We start from the raw sequence: 15,632 nt of genomic DNA, 5'->3' as shown, positions 1-15,632 counted from the left end.
CTGCAAAGAAAAGTGTGTGGATGCCAATTAGGATCATTACATAAATAGGAAGTAAAATATATTAAAAATACACAACCTTTCAAAAAATAACACTTACCCAAAATAGTGGAGCAATAACTTTATATGCTGAATTTTTAATTTAAGCTTTATAACAACCCTACAGAAACCAAGAACAAGTCAACAAGAGAGGTTATATTTTTACAATCTTCAAATTATTACTTAGTTTTTTGGAATATAGTTCATGATGTATTCTCAAAATAAAATAGTTGTAAAAAATTATGATGAAAATATCTCAAATTATCATCAAAATAAAGAACCATCCAAGGAATAAAAATTAGGATCCTAGGAAAGCAACAAATGGTGATAATTCGAGAAGAGATGTAGAAATTCTATGCTACAGGTAAATTAAACCTTCAAATTTTTTAATGTGATGAGGGAGAGTCTATTTTGGATGCTCAAATACTTGCAAGGAACCATGTAGGAGAAGGCATGTGTTTCACAATAGTCAAAGAGTGACTATGGATTGTCACAAAGATAACATAACACTGACGTAGAGGGGTGATATAACCAGGCCATCAAAACCACACAAATCCTTAGTCTTCATGCTTGAATGTTAAAAAAAGTAGTTCAGACAGTTAGAAAAGTGTTTATTAAAAATAGCTAAATGGCCATGATCCATTACCAAATGAAAAAGCTTTGTGATGCATTCATTATGTTGACATCTTATTTTGAAATTGATAAATTGTATGATGCTTTGCATTGAGAAATTGTGTAAGAACCCCTTGTGAGTTCTGACTCTACCAAACTACTCATTTTCTCTACAAAGGATATACTTTTTTGAAGTTTTGATAATGTATGAATTTCCCATATGATACCTGCAAGGAAAGATAATATAAGTAATATGATAAATTGAAATAGAGTACCAATTTAATAGACTTGTGATTGACTCTTATTCACTTGTAAAAATACACAATGCCCAAACATTCACAAGCCATGCCCAAGATAGCTAGCTAGTTGTAATCATTAAATTTTGGAAATTATCAACAACATATAACTTCAAAAATGCAACCAATTTACAATTGTAAATGATTTGTCCAATCACAAATGTAAACATAATGCCTTGACAATGTTGGTCACTCACAATGGATAAAAAATCAGCCAATGAATTAAAGTGTTTTAGCCTCCATGAAAAATATCTTAACTATATAAACAATAGTGGCCCTATAGATGCTTGCAGAACCTCTATATTATTGCTAAGAACAATGCTAATTGTGGACACAACTCTTTCTTTGAATATATATTCTTCCTATGTTGTAGCTCTTACACAACACACTTACTCTAGGCTCTAAACCCCACCTCAACATAGCCAACTTGATGTAATTCAATAAAAAATAAATGAAGACCCAATAATGTTTGTATTTTTTGCTGATTTCTCAAGTATTCTATAGTTTTTTGTTGGCTAGTCTGTTCTCTGGTTTCATAGTTGCTAGTTCTTTCTTGCAACAAATACTTTGTATTCCACATTAATTCAATATACTTTCTATACATGTTATGGTTATACCTAGAATAAAATTCGATGATATAAATGCCTTCATATGATTATGTAGGTTATTTAAGAGTTAAAATTATCATAAGTACTTATAATCCTTTAAATAATATTAATTTACAATTCATAATTCAATACAAACTATTTGATTAGAGGCTACTCATAACCCTATACAAAAGGGAAAAATAACCTCGACAAGTCTATGAATTTTTCTATGGACAATGGTTGAGACATTTTACTAAAGACATTGAGAACATGTTAAAAAGAGTAGTCAACACAAATATCCCTTTTGTCCAATGAAAAAGAAGCCCCTAAAATTGAAATTTCTATTTGTGCAAACTCTTTATCCGATCAAGAATAGGAGGAATCTTTGCATGTTGTAGGAAGTGTTTTATTTTATTAGAGGAAAATATACTAAGCCCTATACATTTGGTAGACCCCAAATCCATGCACTACTCCATTGCTTTCCAAGAATACCTCATATCTAATGGCACAAAGTCTTCCTTGACTGGAGTACCACAAATATCTAATTTTGTCTTCATAGGACAATGAATGAGAAATAGATCCACAAACTCTAGTTGCATATTCCTGACTATTAAAAAATATAATAAGGTCTTTAGAACAAAGGAAACTAAAAACTAGATTTGTAAAATCTAAACCATAAATTAAACTTTCATTGATTGTAGCATTAGGATTGTCATGCTCAGATTTCATGAGTTAACATCTTCTCTATAGACAAGCCAAGTTGGAAAGATGAGTTGAGTGTTCTTCCTAGTGCCTACTATGAAATAGAGCATTAAACAAAACTCGGCTTCAGATGATCCTAATAGGTCAAATAGATAGCCCCAAATACATCATTCATAGAATAAACCAAAGGAGAATGTATAATTCTTCAGTAGTAAAATATGGAAAATTCTAGGAAGTTGAAGTAAAAGTTCTCCCATAATGTAGAGTTACATTTCAAGAAAAAGAGAGCATATCATCTATCTCTTGGAAAGATCATAGATAGAAATAGAGTTCCAACCAATTTCAATGAAGAGATTAGCAATGTTGTAGAAAAAGATGGAAATGGTGAATGTGGAAATTTCAAAATAATAGAAAAGAAGATCTAGATGTGAATCCAATGCATGATATAAAAGGAGGCTTGGATGGAAAAATTGAGAAGGTAGCCACAAAAGCAAGCATTGAAGGATGTTATTCATTAGGAGACATAACACCAAATCAAAAGAAATTAGAGATGGGAAAATTAGATTAAAGAATTTTAAAGGAGGAAAATGATGTAAAATTTGATGAAATACTTCCAAAGAATACATGAAAATTATTGGATAATCTGCAAAGAGTACATTAAATGTTGGAAGATTGGCTCCCCATGCCAAATGTTGAAGTGGAGAGATGTTGTATAGAATCACAGGGTTAAGACTACTGGTTAATGACACCAAGTGAGTCTCGTAGAGGTGAGTTTTCTAGAGTTACCTCTCACAACTAAGCTTGTGTAAAGGCAAGACAAGGAGAAGGTTGGGAGCAATACAAAATAGAGTTGGGGTTTGTTTCTCTTCCTAAAATTGTTTTAATAGCTGATCTTACACTTATTTTTTTGTAAATAACACAAACATGGAAAAAGCCTAGATATTTGTTGTATAAGTAAACTAAACTATACAAATGGGAAGAAAGGAAAAATAATAAAAAAGGGTTAAAAATCACTCGTGTTGAGTTTGAATATTAGGAAAGAAAATATTAGCATTGCCGTGTTGATGAATGTAGTGGCTCCATTAAGTGTTGCAACCAAAATGGAGTGTAACAGTGGGAAAAATAGTGACATTGTTGCCAATAACAATAGTCTCTCTAATGATAATTCCCATCCATAGTTTAAAAAAAAAGCACCACCCCCAATCCAAGCGATAGGGTGGATGCCTACAATGAACATTTCATAAATCCCACTCTAGATAATCAAAGCAACCAAGAATCAATCTTGAGCCCACAAGGAATGTACCACGTGGGTGTGCTTGGCAAGCAAGGAAACCTTGAAGTTGAGCATGGTGTATTTGAGGGTTTTTTGTAATGACATCAATAAATAGTTTGTTAAGGTTTGCGATAGGATAAAAGAGGTGATTGAAAGCATGTTCACTAGATGAAATGCTAATAGGCTCTCAAACATGTTGTGTGTATGAGAATGTTGCAGCTAAGGTAATTTACAAGGATGGGCTCTACCTCTACCTCTCCTACTACCTCTTGTCCATGCTGCTTCCATATCTCTTCCTATTCATCATACATAATGGCCATCCTCTACAAAAAAAAAATTGTTTCTGTCCCATCAAGTGGAAGCATTCTTTGATGCTACTTCTAATCGGCATTAGTTTCCTTGCCATGATCACCCTAGTTGTATAGGCTATTATCTGTATCCCCATTCCTAGTTCTCCTCACCACACTATGCCAATTCCATGCTCTTCCATCCGCTATAACCCTAGCAACTATGTTCCAAAATATCTTCTATTTTTAAATTTATTTTTAACTGAACAAATTTAGTTTCCCACTTAATTATTTTATGACTTTTACATTTTGTTGTATATTGACAAAGTAAATATATTATTTGAAAAATAAAAAATTAGCGAAAGGGTAAAAAAGGAAGTTAAAGACAAAAGATGAATTCTGTCTTAAACAAATGTAGTAAAACCTATTATCATGTAGTAGTGTATCCCCCAAAAATTAACTACATAAACGAAAACACAAAAATAATGCAATATCTAATACAAATTCACAACTCTTTATTCATAAAATAACTGAGTACATGGAATGTGTCAGCCAATAAATCCTTCCTGGTTAGGGCCAAATACAAGAACAATTACAATATAAATTTTGCAAGATCCCACCAGATCCAACTTATAATCTCAGCTCCCAAGTAGTCCAAATCCACAACTGGATAAGAACACCATGAAGAATCTACCCTTGTACCATCAGGTCCACCAAGCAATCCTCTAGTTCTCAAGCTATAGCAACTAGCTCTTCAAAGTTCACATCTACCCTTCATCTTCTTCTCCAAGATAGGTGATCCTTAATGATGGCTAAATACTATGCTCTATCCCTTATTTATACCTAATGAATCTAGATGTCGACCCAATTCATTAAAAACTAAATTAAATCCCTCACATTAAATATGTGTTAAACCACAAGTCTGCTACAAGAAAAATTAAATACCCCTACATAAATTAAATTCCACGGCCCACTCATAGACAACTTGGCACCTATAGGAATCAAGACTAGGTCAAGTGTTAGAAAGACCAAGTTGAGCATCAACAAATCCTCAAGCATTGTTGAGCTCCCAAAGTATGCTGAGCTCCCCAAAGCATGCCAAGCTCCGCATCTTCAGCTTCATAGAGTATGTTGAGCTCCATAGTGTATGCCAAGCTCCCAATATCTGCCCAACTCCACAACTTTAAGATAAAATTCCTCTAAACATATAGGATTGCGAGCAAGCTCGGAATGCTCCTACATTAGACACACAAGGTTCAAAATGATGTTCTTAGTAGCTAGAAGTGCATCTTCTAGTATTCAACATAAGAATCCCGAAGTAGTTCATCACATACATATCCTCTGAGTCTTCAAACTGTACACCATTTCCCTTGTTCTTCTTCTACTTCTTCATATCCATCCTTGGTGTGCTATAGGTTTGCTTTCCATACTAATCTCCAACCTTCTTGGAATTTTCTAACTCAACTTAGCTATCAATACTCAGGTTTCTCCTACTGATCTCTTCAATATGTAAAGGAATTAGGGACTACTTCCTAGCATATTTCTCAATAGTAAACACAATCATGCATAGCCCAACAATCACACTACCAAAGTCTACCAAGAAACACATGACAACTATTGATGTCCACAATATCACACAACATGTGATCCTTATATTGCCCAATCTAGAAATCAATAAGGCATTACTCCCTCAATTCTAAAGCATGCTCACCTTGCAAGTAGCCAACCCTATAAGGATAAGTATGTCTCACTCTCTTCAAACCAAGTTTTTCAACCATCTCCTCAACAACAAAGTTATTAGTACTACCAACATCCACAATCACCTTACAGACTTTACCACTAGACTTACAAGTCCTAAACAAACTAGTCCTCTGACAATAATCCAATGTCCTCTAACCAACTAGTACTTAGACCTAGCAAGCTCTCTCCTTGCTCAGGTTGACTATCTTGGATTGCAACCTCATTCACAACAGCAGTTTTCTGACCATGAGGACATTCAAAAGATTTATTTCCTTCACAACATTTGAAACAATTATCACTAAAATCACCTCCACAAATCCATCTCTTTTGATCAATAGGTTTTGGTTCGCCTTCAACACTTAGTTTAGCCTTTGTTGATTGATCTTGCTTCTCCTTCCCTCTAGAATTACCTTGACTTATCTTCTTTAACTAATCTTCTACTTTTAGAGCATACTAATAAGCATCCTCAACTAAAGAAATATTTAGCATACCAACCTTATCCTAAATATTCAATCTCAACACATTAATGTACCAAGCTATCTTCTCCTTTGACAATTCTCTATGCCTAGACTATATAGTCAACTTCTTGAACTCCTTGGTATAATCCTTCATAGTCATATCTTTCTACTTTAGATTTTACAACCTCTTAAACAACTCAAGTTTATAATAAGCAGGAATGAACTTAGCCTTTAATTTATTAGCATCAATATCCGTCTAGTGATCTTCATTTCACCCTCCTCTTCTCTGTCTCTTTGCAATTCATTTGACCAAAGAGTAGCATGTCCTTTCAACTTAGTTTGTTCCAAGCTCATTCTAAGTGGATCCTCAATATTCTAAAACTATAAGTAGCCTTCCAATTCACCAATCCAATCAATCAGGTCTTTCAGAGTTAAAGTATGTGAGAAGTTAGAAACTTACATCTTATGCTTCAACTTCAACTGAGGTCCAGGTCTAGCAAACTGACTAGCCCTAATTCCAATAGGTCTCTTCACATGATCAATTCTATCCTCACCACTAGATCTTTTAACTTCAAAGCCTTTAGTAACTTCCTCATATCCATCATCAGTAACCACATGCCTAGGTACACCACCTAAAGAACTCATAATTTCAGCAATCATGTCACTCTTCATCAATGCAATCTCAGATCTAAATTCTAATCTAGAATCTTCTCTAAGATCCTTTCCTCCATAGCATCACTAAGATCATTAATTTCCCTAGGGCCCAATGTTCTTGGAGGCATTTTCCAAATTTTCACAAACCCAAAGGAACACATCCAACAATCCAAAAAATCAAACAAAATTCACAAGATAAACCTTCTTCAACCTAAGATCTAGGTGTAAACTACCTCAAATTCAACCATCTATCAACACAATCAGGAACAACCTTCACTTTGATACAACTTGACATAGTGCAAGGCAAGAGAATCCCCAAAGGAGATATTCTAGACCCCAAAAAATAACAACATAGTGGAGACACAACAAGAACAAAAGATTTGATACCAATTTACAACTCTTTATTCATAAAATAACTGATTACATGCAATGTATCAATCTATAAGGCCTCCTCGGTTAGGGTTAAATACAAACAACAATTACAATATCAATTCTACATGATCTCATAAGATCCAATTTACAATCTCAATTCTAAGCTAGTCTAGATCTACAACTGGATAAGAGCACCAAGAAGAATCTACACTTGTACCCTCAGGTGCACCATGGAATCCTCTGGTTCTCAAGCCGTAACTACTAGCTCTTCAAAGTTTGCATCTACCCTTAATCCTCTTCTCTAAGCTAGATGATCCTTAATCATGCTTAAAGACTCTACAATATCCCTTGTTTATACCCAAATAAGCCACAAGTTAGCCTAGTTCATTACAAACTAAATTAGACCCCTCACATTAAATATATGTTGAGAAATAAGTCAACTACAACACAAATTAAATACCCCTATATAAATTAAATACCACAGTCAGATCATAGACAACTTAACACCAATAGGAACTAGGACCAAGCTGAGTATCAGAAAAACCAAGCCTAGCATTAACATATTCCCAAGCATTTTCAAGCTCCCAAAGTATGTTGAACTCCACAGAGCATGTTGAGCTATACAGTGTACGATTAGCTCCAAAGAGTATGCTGATATCTATAGAGTATGTCTAGATCCATGGTGTATGTCGACCTCCACAAATTATGGTAAGCTCTACTATGAATATTGAGCTCCACAGTGTATGTTGAGCTCCCAGTATCTTCTAAACTTGACAACTTTAAGCCAAAATCCCTCCAAACACACATGATTGCAAGAAAACACAAGATGCTCTTGCATCAAACACCCCAAGTTCAAAAATATTTTCTTAGTAGCTATAAGAACATCTTTTGGGATTAAGCACATAAATCCCAAACTATTTCTTCACATACATATCTTCCAAGTCTTTAACTTGTACACTCTTTCCCTTCTTCTTTTTCTTTTCCTTCTTCTCCATCCTTGGTGTGCTGTAGGTTTTCTTTCCATACTAATCTCCAACCTTCTTAGAATCTTCTAACTCAACTTGGCTACGAATACTCAAGTTCCTCCTACTGAGCTCTTCATTCTACAGAGGAATCAAGGAATACTTCCTATCACCTTTCTCAATAGTAAACACATTCTTGACACAATAATGCATAGCCCTACAATCATACTACCAAGTTCTACCAAGAAACACATGGCAACTTTTCATGTCAAAAATACCACACAACACTTGATCCTTATACTGCCCAATTTGGAAATCAACAAGGCATTGCTACCTCACTTCTAAAGCATGGCCACCTTGCAACCAACTAATCCTATAGGGATAAGAATGTCTCACTCTCTTTGAACCAATATTCTGAACCACCTCCTCAATGACAAGGTTATCAGTACTACTAACATCCATAATCATGTTACAAACTTTACCACTAGACTTATAACAAGTACTAAGCAAACTAGTCCTTTAACAAGAATCCAGTCTCCTCTGACAAACCAGTTCTCACCTAGCTAGCAAACTCTTTCCTTGCTTAGGTTGACTATCTTGGACTATGACCACATTCACAACAAAAACTTTCCTGCAATGAGGACATTAAAAAGATCTATGTCCTTCTTTACCACATCTAAAACAATTACCACAAAACCCACCTCCGCCCATCCTTATCTTTTAATCAACAAGCTTTGGTTCACCTTTAGCACTAAGTTTAGCCTTTGATAAGTTAGTCCACTTCTCCTTCCCTCTAGCATTACCTTGGCTTCTCCTTTTTGACTTATCTTCTTCTTTCAAAGCATACTGATAAGAATCCTCAACTAAATTAATATTTAGCATGCCAATCTCATCCTGAATATTGAATCTCAAACCATTAATGTACCAAGCTACCGTTTCCTTTGAAAATTTTCTATGCCCAGACTAAAGAGTCAACTTCTAGAACTCCTTGGTATAATCCTTTATAGTCATTTCTTTCCTCTTTATATTTTGTAGCCTCTTAAACAACTCAAGTTCATAATTAATAGGAATGGACTTAGCCTTTAATTTAGCCACCATTAATCTCTATCTAGTGATCTTCATTTCACCTTCCTCTTCTCTGTCTCTTTGCAATTCTTTCCACCAAAGAGTAGCATGTCCTTTCAACTTAGTTTGTGCCAACCTCACTTTGAGTGGATCCTCAATATCCTCAAACTCAAAGTATTCTTCCAATTCACCAATCCAATTGATTAGGTCTTTAGGGGTCAAAGTACCTAAGAAGTTAGAAACTTAAATCTTATTCTTCAACTTCAATTAAGATCTAGGTCTAGCAAACTAACCAGCCCTAATTCCGATAGGTCTCTTCACATGATCAATTTTTTCCTCACCAATAGATCTAGTAACTTCATCATAGCCATAATTAGTACCCACATGCCTAGGTACACCACCTAAAGCACTCACAATTTTAGTCGTCATGTCACTCTTCATCAATGCAATGTCAAATCTGAATTCTTCTCTAATCTTCTCTAAGATCCTTTCCTTCCCAACACCAATAAGATCATCAATTTCTCTAGGGTCCAATCTTCTTGGAGGCATCTTCTAAATTTTCATAAATCCAAAGAAATAGATTCACCAATCCAGAAGATCAATCAACTCCACAAGATAAACCTAATCTAGGTGCAAACTACCTCAACTTCGGTGATCTATTAACACACTCAGGAACAACCTTCACTCTGGTACCTCCTGACATAGTGTGAGGTAGGATAATATCCAAAGGAGATGTCCTAGCCTTGAGAAAATAACCACACAATGGAAACATAACAACAATGGAAGATCTGATACCAATTCACAACTCTTTATTAAAAAAAAACTAATTACATACAAATAATTGGCCCATAAGACCTTCCTGGTTAGGGCCAAATACAAATAACTATTACGATATAATTTTTCCAAGATCTCACAAGATCTAACCTTCAATCTTAGTTCCAAGCTAGTCTAGATCCAGAACTAGATAAGAACACCATGAAGAATCCACACTTGTACCCTCTAGTCCACCATGCAATCCTCTAGTTCTTAAGTGGTGGCTACTAGCTCTTCAAAGTTTGCATATACCCTTAATCCTCTTCTCCAAGATTGATGATCCCTAATCATGGCTAAAGAATCTACAATATCCCCTATTTATACCCAACTAAGCCACAAGTCGGTCTAATTCATTACTAACTAAATTAAATCCCTCACCTAAAATATATGTTGAGCCACAAGTTGACTACAACACAAATTAAATATCCCTACATAAATTAAATGCCAAGGTTGACTCATAGAAAACTTGAAACAATAGGAACCAAGACCATGTCGAGTGTTAGAAAGACCAAGTCGAGCATCAACAAATTCCCAACCATTGCTGAGCTCCTAGAGAATGTCGAGCTCCCTAGAGCATCCTAAGCTACAAAGTGTATGTTGAGCTCCATAGAGTATGATGAGTTCTATAGTGTATGCCAAGGACCACATAGTATGCCAAGATCCATAGTGTATGCCAATCTCTATAGTGTATATCAAGCTCCTATTATCTATCAAACTCCACAACTGTAAGCCAAAATCCTTTTAAACATGTAGGATTTCAAGAAATCCCAAGATGCTCCTGCATCAAGTTAGGGATTTCATAATATGTGATGTAAAAACTAGTTCTTGTGGTGGTATTGAGCTATAAGGATTATGGATTTTATTAAGGTTGTAAACATTAGATTGTAATAAGATTAGACTTGCTATTTAGTGGATGTAGCCCATGGTTTGGGTGAACCATGTTAAATCTTGGTGTCTTGTGTTTTCTTTTGTGTGATTTATTATATTGTGACATTGGTTACATTTTGCATGTAGTTAGTGTTAGTGTTTGTGGTTAATCCTAATAGTAGAGACTATGATGGGACATATGCTCTTGTCAAGAGGATTGAAACTATGTGTATTTCTAGAGTAATGAAACACAAATGGAATGTATTTCAAAGGCACATAAAGTACATGTTCTTGAATAGAGTTTTGAAATAAGATGTATATGTGGAGATACTACCTATTTATAAAGTTCTATATGCAGAACACAATGTGTTTAGGCTGAAAAAAGGATTTATAGACTAAAGAAATCTCCATGGGCATGGTACCATAGGATCGACTCATATTTGATGAGAAATGACTGAAAAAAGTAAGACTAAAGCTACCCTTTACACCAAAGAAGATGATGGAAAATTTTTAATTATTCTCTTGTATGTAGATGATCTAGATATTATTGGGGATGATGATTTCCTCATTGCTAACTTTATAGAGACTATGAAAAGAGAATTTTAAATTCCATATTTGGGTCTCTTGAGGTATTTGCAAGAAATTGCAAGTAAAACAAATACATGATGGTATATTTGTCTCTAAAGAAATATATGCAAATTAGATCTCAGAGTGATTTAGAATGAAAAAGAGTAAGGTTCAAACCCTAACAAGAAACTTCCATAGGTTTGAAGTTGAGAAAGAAACAATGCAACAATAATATGTATCCAATATTTTACAAAGTTTTGTTGTAAGTTTGATGTATTTGACAATGACCGAACTTGATATAATACATGTAGTAAGTCTATTTTCCATATTAATAAAAACTTCAAAATAATTGCATTGGTAAAGATGCAAGAGAATCCTAATCTTTTTGAATGATGGGTATGTGCAGCATCATGGTGTGCCAAAAAGTGGCAATCTGAAAAATATGTAGTTCTGAAATGCCTCAAAAAATTTCAAAATCTATTCCAACTTTTTTTCCACCCATCCTGATACTAAATGAAAAGAATTAATACCTTTATAATTCCTACTATATCTTTTGATACCAATGTTATATGGTCATCTTTAAAACATCTCAAAAATGTGTTTTTGGCATGTTTTTATGTGTTTTTTACTTCAAGCATGTAGCTGACGACTTTTTTTAACGAAAATTTGATGTAATGAAAATGGTTTCTTAAGAATGTTCTTAGCTTTTCATAAATGTAAGGTTTGCCAAATTACGAGTTGAGTATGTAATTATTACTTATTTTCTAATGGAGTTAGCTACAAAGTGTTGATTGACATACTGGTTGAAAAATAGCTATAACTTTCAAACCATATAAGATTTGTGAAATCCAAAAGATGCGTCACATTTTATAATTCGACTAGTATAAGAAAAAAAAAAAAGTTAATTTTGATTTTTTTTGAACTAGTTAAGGTGGTCAGACACGGGATTTTTTTTAATTTTGAAAATAGTATAGTAGAAAATTCATAAATAATTATTTATTTGGAAAAAAATTTCCCAAAAATATGTGTCACATCCAAGCATGAGTCTACTTTTTATATCTAAAATCATATTTAAAAATATTATCATTTGATTATGATTAAGGTGGTCAGACATACACCTACTTTTTATTTTCGCCTTGAAATTTTTTGTAGAATCGCATTAAAATCCAAACTTTTGACCAATCAAATATTTTTTTCTCTAGATAAGGCTTTGTAGTTTAGAAACTAGATTCAATTTCCTATAGATTATTTTCTTACAACTTTTTGATATAAAGTTCAAAACCACTTTAAAATTATGTGTCAAGTTGACATAACCCTGATTTGCTAGTTTTTCACTGCCACTTAAGGCCATAGTTTGGTACACCATGATCCTGCACATACCCTGATGCCAAAGGATATGGTATTTTGTATACTTCAAAAGATTATTGGGGCTAGTCGATTACAAAAATATTGATGGGGAGGAAGTTTGGCTAATAGAAAGAGAGCTATAATTTATGTGTTTCACATAGGTTTGGGTGTATTCTCATGGGCCTCTAAGAAGTGACCCATAGTTTCTTAGTCTATAATAGAGGTTTATTATATAGAAGAAAATGAAATAACATGTCAAGCTATTTGGCTTAGAAGAATCTTCATGGGATTCTAGAAAAAAACAAGAAGATGGTACCCAAATGTGTTGTGATAATATTTCCACAATAGAATTCACAAATATTCCTATCTATCATTGAATAGAAAGAACATTGAAATTAGGTATAATTTAATCAGAGAATTGGTTGAGTATGGTGAAAAAAAATTTATTGTAGGTCTAAGTAGAAACTAGTAGACATATTTATGATGAAATTGGATATAATAGATTTTGAGTGTCTAAGGAACAATCTATGTGTAGTTGACTTGGATCAGAAATGATCCATTTTATTACTTTAGGACTTAGGGGAAGTATTGAAATTTAAAAAACTCTCACATCCACCTTCTTGCCACTAGCCTCTAAAATGCAACAACAATGAGTGAATGTTTCTGGAGATCATAATCCCTAGCTGGCTCACGATAGTGTAGAGTATGTGCAACCATTATTGTCAAGTAAATTATTTGATCATAGGTAGTTTAAAATTTGAAATTAGAGGGGAATCATTTTGTGGCCAGTAAATAGGCAAAATGGAGGAACATGTTTTATTATTTATCAAGTAGGAGTGTGTGCAGAAGAAAGGGGGAGTTTTAGATTTTATTTATTGTATGAGTCAAATATTGTTATGACAACAAAAATTGTTTATTTGTCTTATTAAGTAGTATTTTTTGGAGGCATTTTTGTCTAAGCTCTAAGAAGTTTGAACAATGACTTCTTTAGGATTTTTTGTGTAAATTTTTTATGCATCTTAGTTTTATTTTATGAGTTTCTAGTTTGCATATTTAGAATTTTAAATGTTATTTGTAGATTTAATGTAAAGTAAATAAGAAAAAAATTGCATACCTCCAGTCATTTGTTATTGTCTTTATTTGATCTATATTTCTCAAAAAATTTAAGTTGTAAATACTTGTATTTGCCACTATTTAGGGACAATATTTATTTCAAAACATTGCCTACCATTCACTCTAAATGGAGGGGTTTATAAGAAGGGATGCTTCCTTTTGATCAAAATTCCTAATAATTCATATTTTCACATTCTTTATGGAGACCAATTGTTTTATTGAATTTCTTGTTTATTTTTTATAAATATGATAAGAGGGAATAAAAAATTGACAGCATCATTTATTAATTCTTAATACATACAGACATACATACATACATATATACATATATACACATATATGTATATATATGTATATATATGTATGTATGTATGTATATGTATGTACATATATACATATGTATATACACATATACATATGTATATACACATATATAGATGTATATATACATATAGATATATATGTATATGTATATATATTATACATATGTACATATAGATATATATGTATATATACATATACATATATATCTATATGTATATATACATCTATATATACATATAGATATATATGTATATGTATATATACATATATATATATATATATGTATAGATATATATACATATATATATATGTATAGATATATATACATATATATATATATATGTATAGATATATATACACATATATATATATATGTATAGATATATATACACATATATATATACATATATATACACATATATATCTATACATATATATACATATATATATGTATACATATATGTATATATACATATATATATGTATATATATATGTATATATACATATATATATGTATATATATATGTATATATACATATATACATATATATACATATATGTATACATATATATATGTATATATACATATATATATATATGTATATATACATATATATATATATGTATATATGTATATATATATATATATATATATATATATATATATATATATATATACATAAACATATGTACACACACACACACACACACACACACACACACACAGTTTGAAATAGCTCACAAGTCTCTCTTTCTAATACTATAATTTTTGTAATTATAACCCTATTTTTTGTAACAACATTACAACATAGTGTTAAATCTTCTTGATATTATCCAAAAATAGACACCTAAGTCAAAGTGACATATATCAATATAATAAATAATGTAGGTTTTATTGAAATCTTGTACTCATACATCTGTGTTAGCTATCTAGTCACTCATTTTATCTTTTGAATTATCTCTTTGGTTGGATAATCTATAAACACTTGAGACATCCTTCATTTTTTGAACATGTTGATTAGTACTTCAAGAGTATTAGTATAGGTAGTATTTATTTAAAAAATATTACATTCAAACTTATAAATTTAGAACTAGATAGATAGAAGACTAATCTCTTCCCAATCCTAATTCATCTACTTGAAGTTATCCAAAAACTAATTCTTTTTGAAATGACATAGCAAAGAGTAATGTACCAGTGCACTCTCTCATTGGTTGAACAACTTGTATAATCTCCTCGCATATCCTTATTTTGTCCTACTTTTATTATAAATCCTTTTGGATGGTGTTGAGAGAAGAATTCATTTCCCCCATTATCTACATGTATGGTAATTGGCCACATTTTCTAACTGTCTATTCACTTGTCTCTTATTGTCTCTAACATGGCTAGATCTCCAAGAATTTCATTTTGTGTTTCATTAAGAGAATTGCATTATTTACTACATAAACCTCTTCTTCAATAATTTTTTCAATTATCCAAGTTTGAAATATTTGTTTCTAATTAGAATACCCTCGCTATCCCTACCTAGGTTTCTAGTAAAAAATCCATCAAAAATGAG

This window comes from Cupressus sempervirens, chromosome 11 (genome assembly GCF_028749045.1).
Source record: "Cupressus sempervirens isolate cs-2001-9-10 chromosome 11, ASM2874904v1, whole genome shotgun sequence".
NCBI lineage: Eukaryota > Viridiplantae > Streptophyta > Pinopsida > Cupressales > Cupressaceae > Cupressus > Cupressus sempervirens.
The sequence above is the reverse complement of the archived record's forward strand: the minus strand, read 5'-3'. Positions refer to the sequence as shown.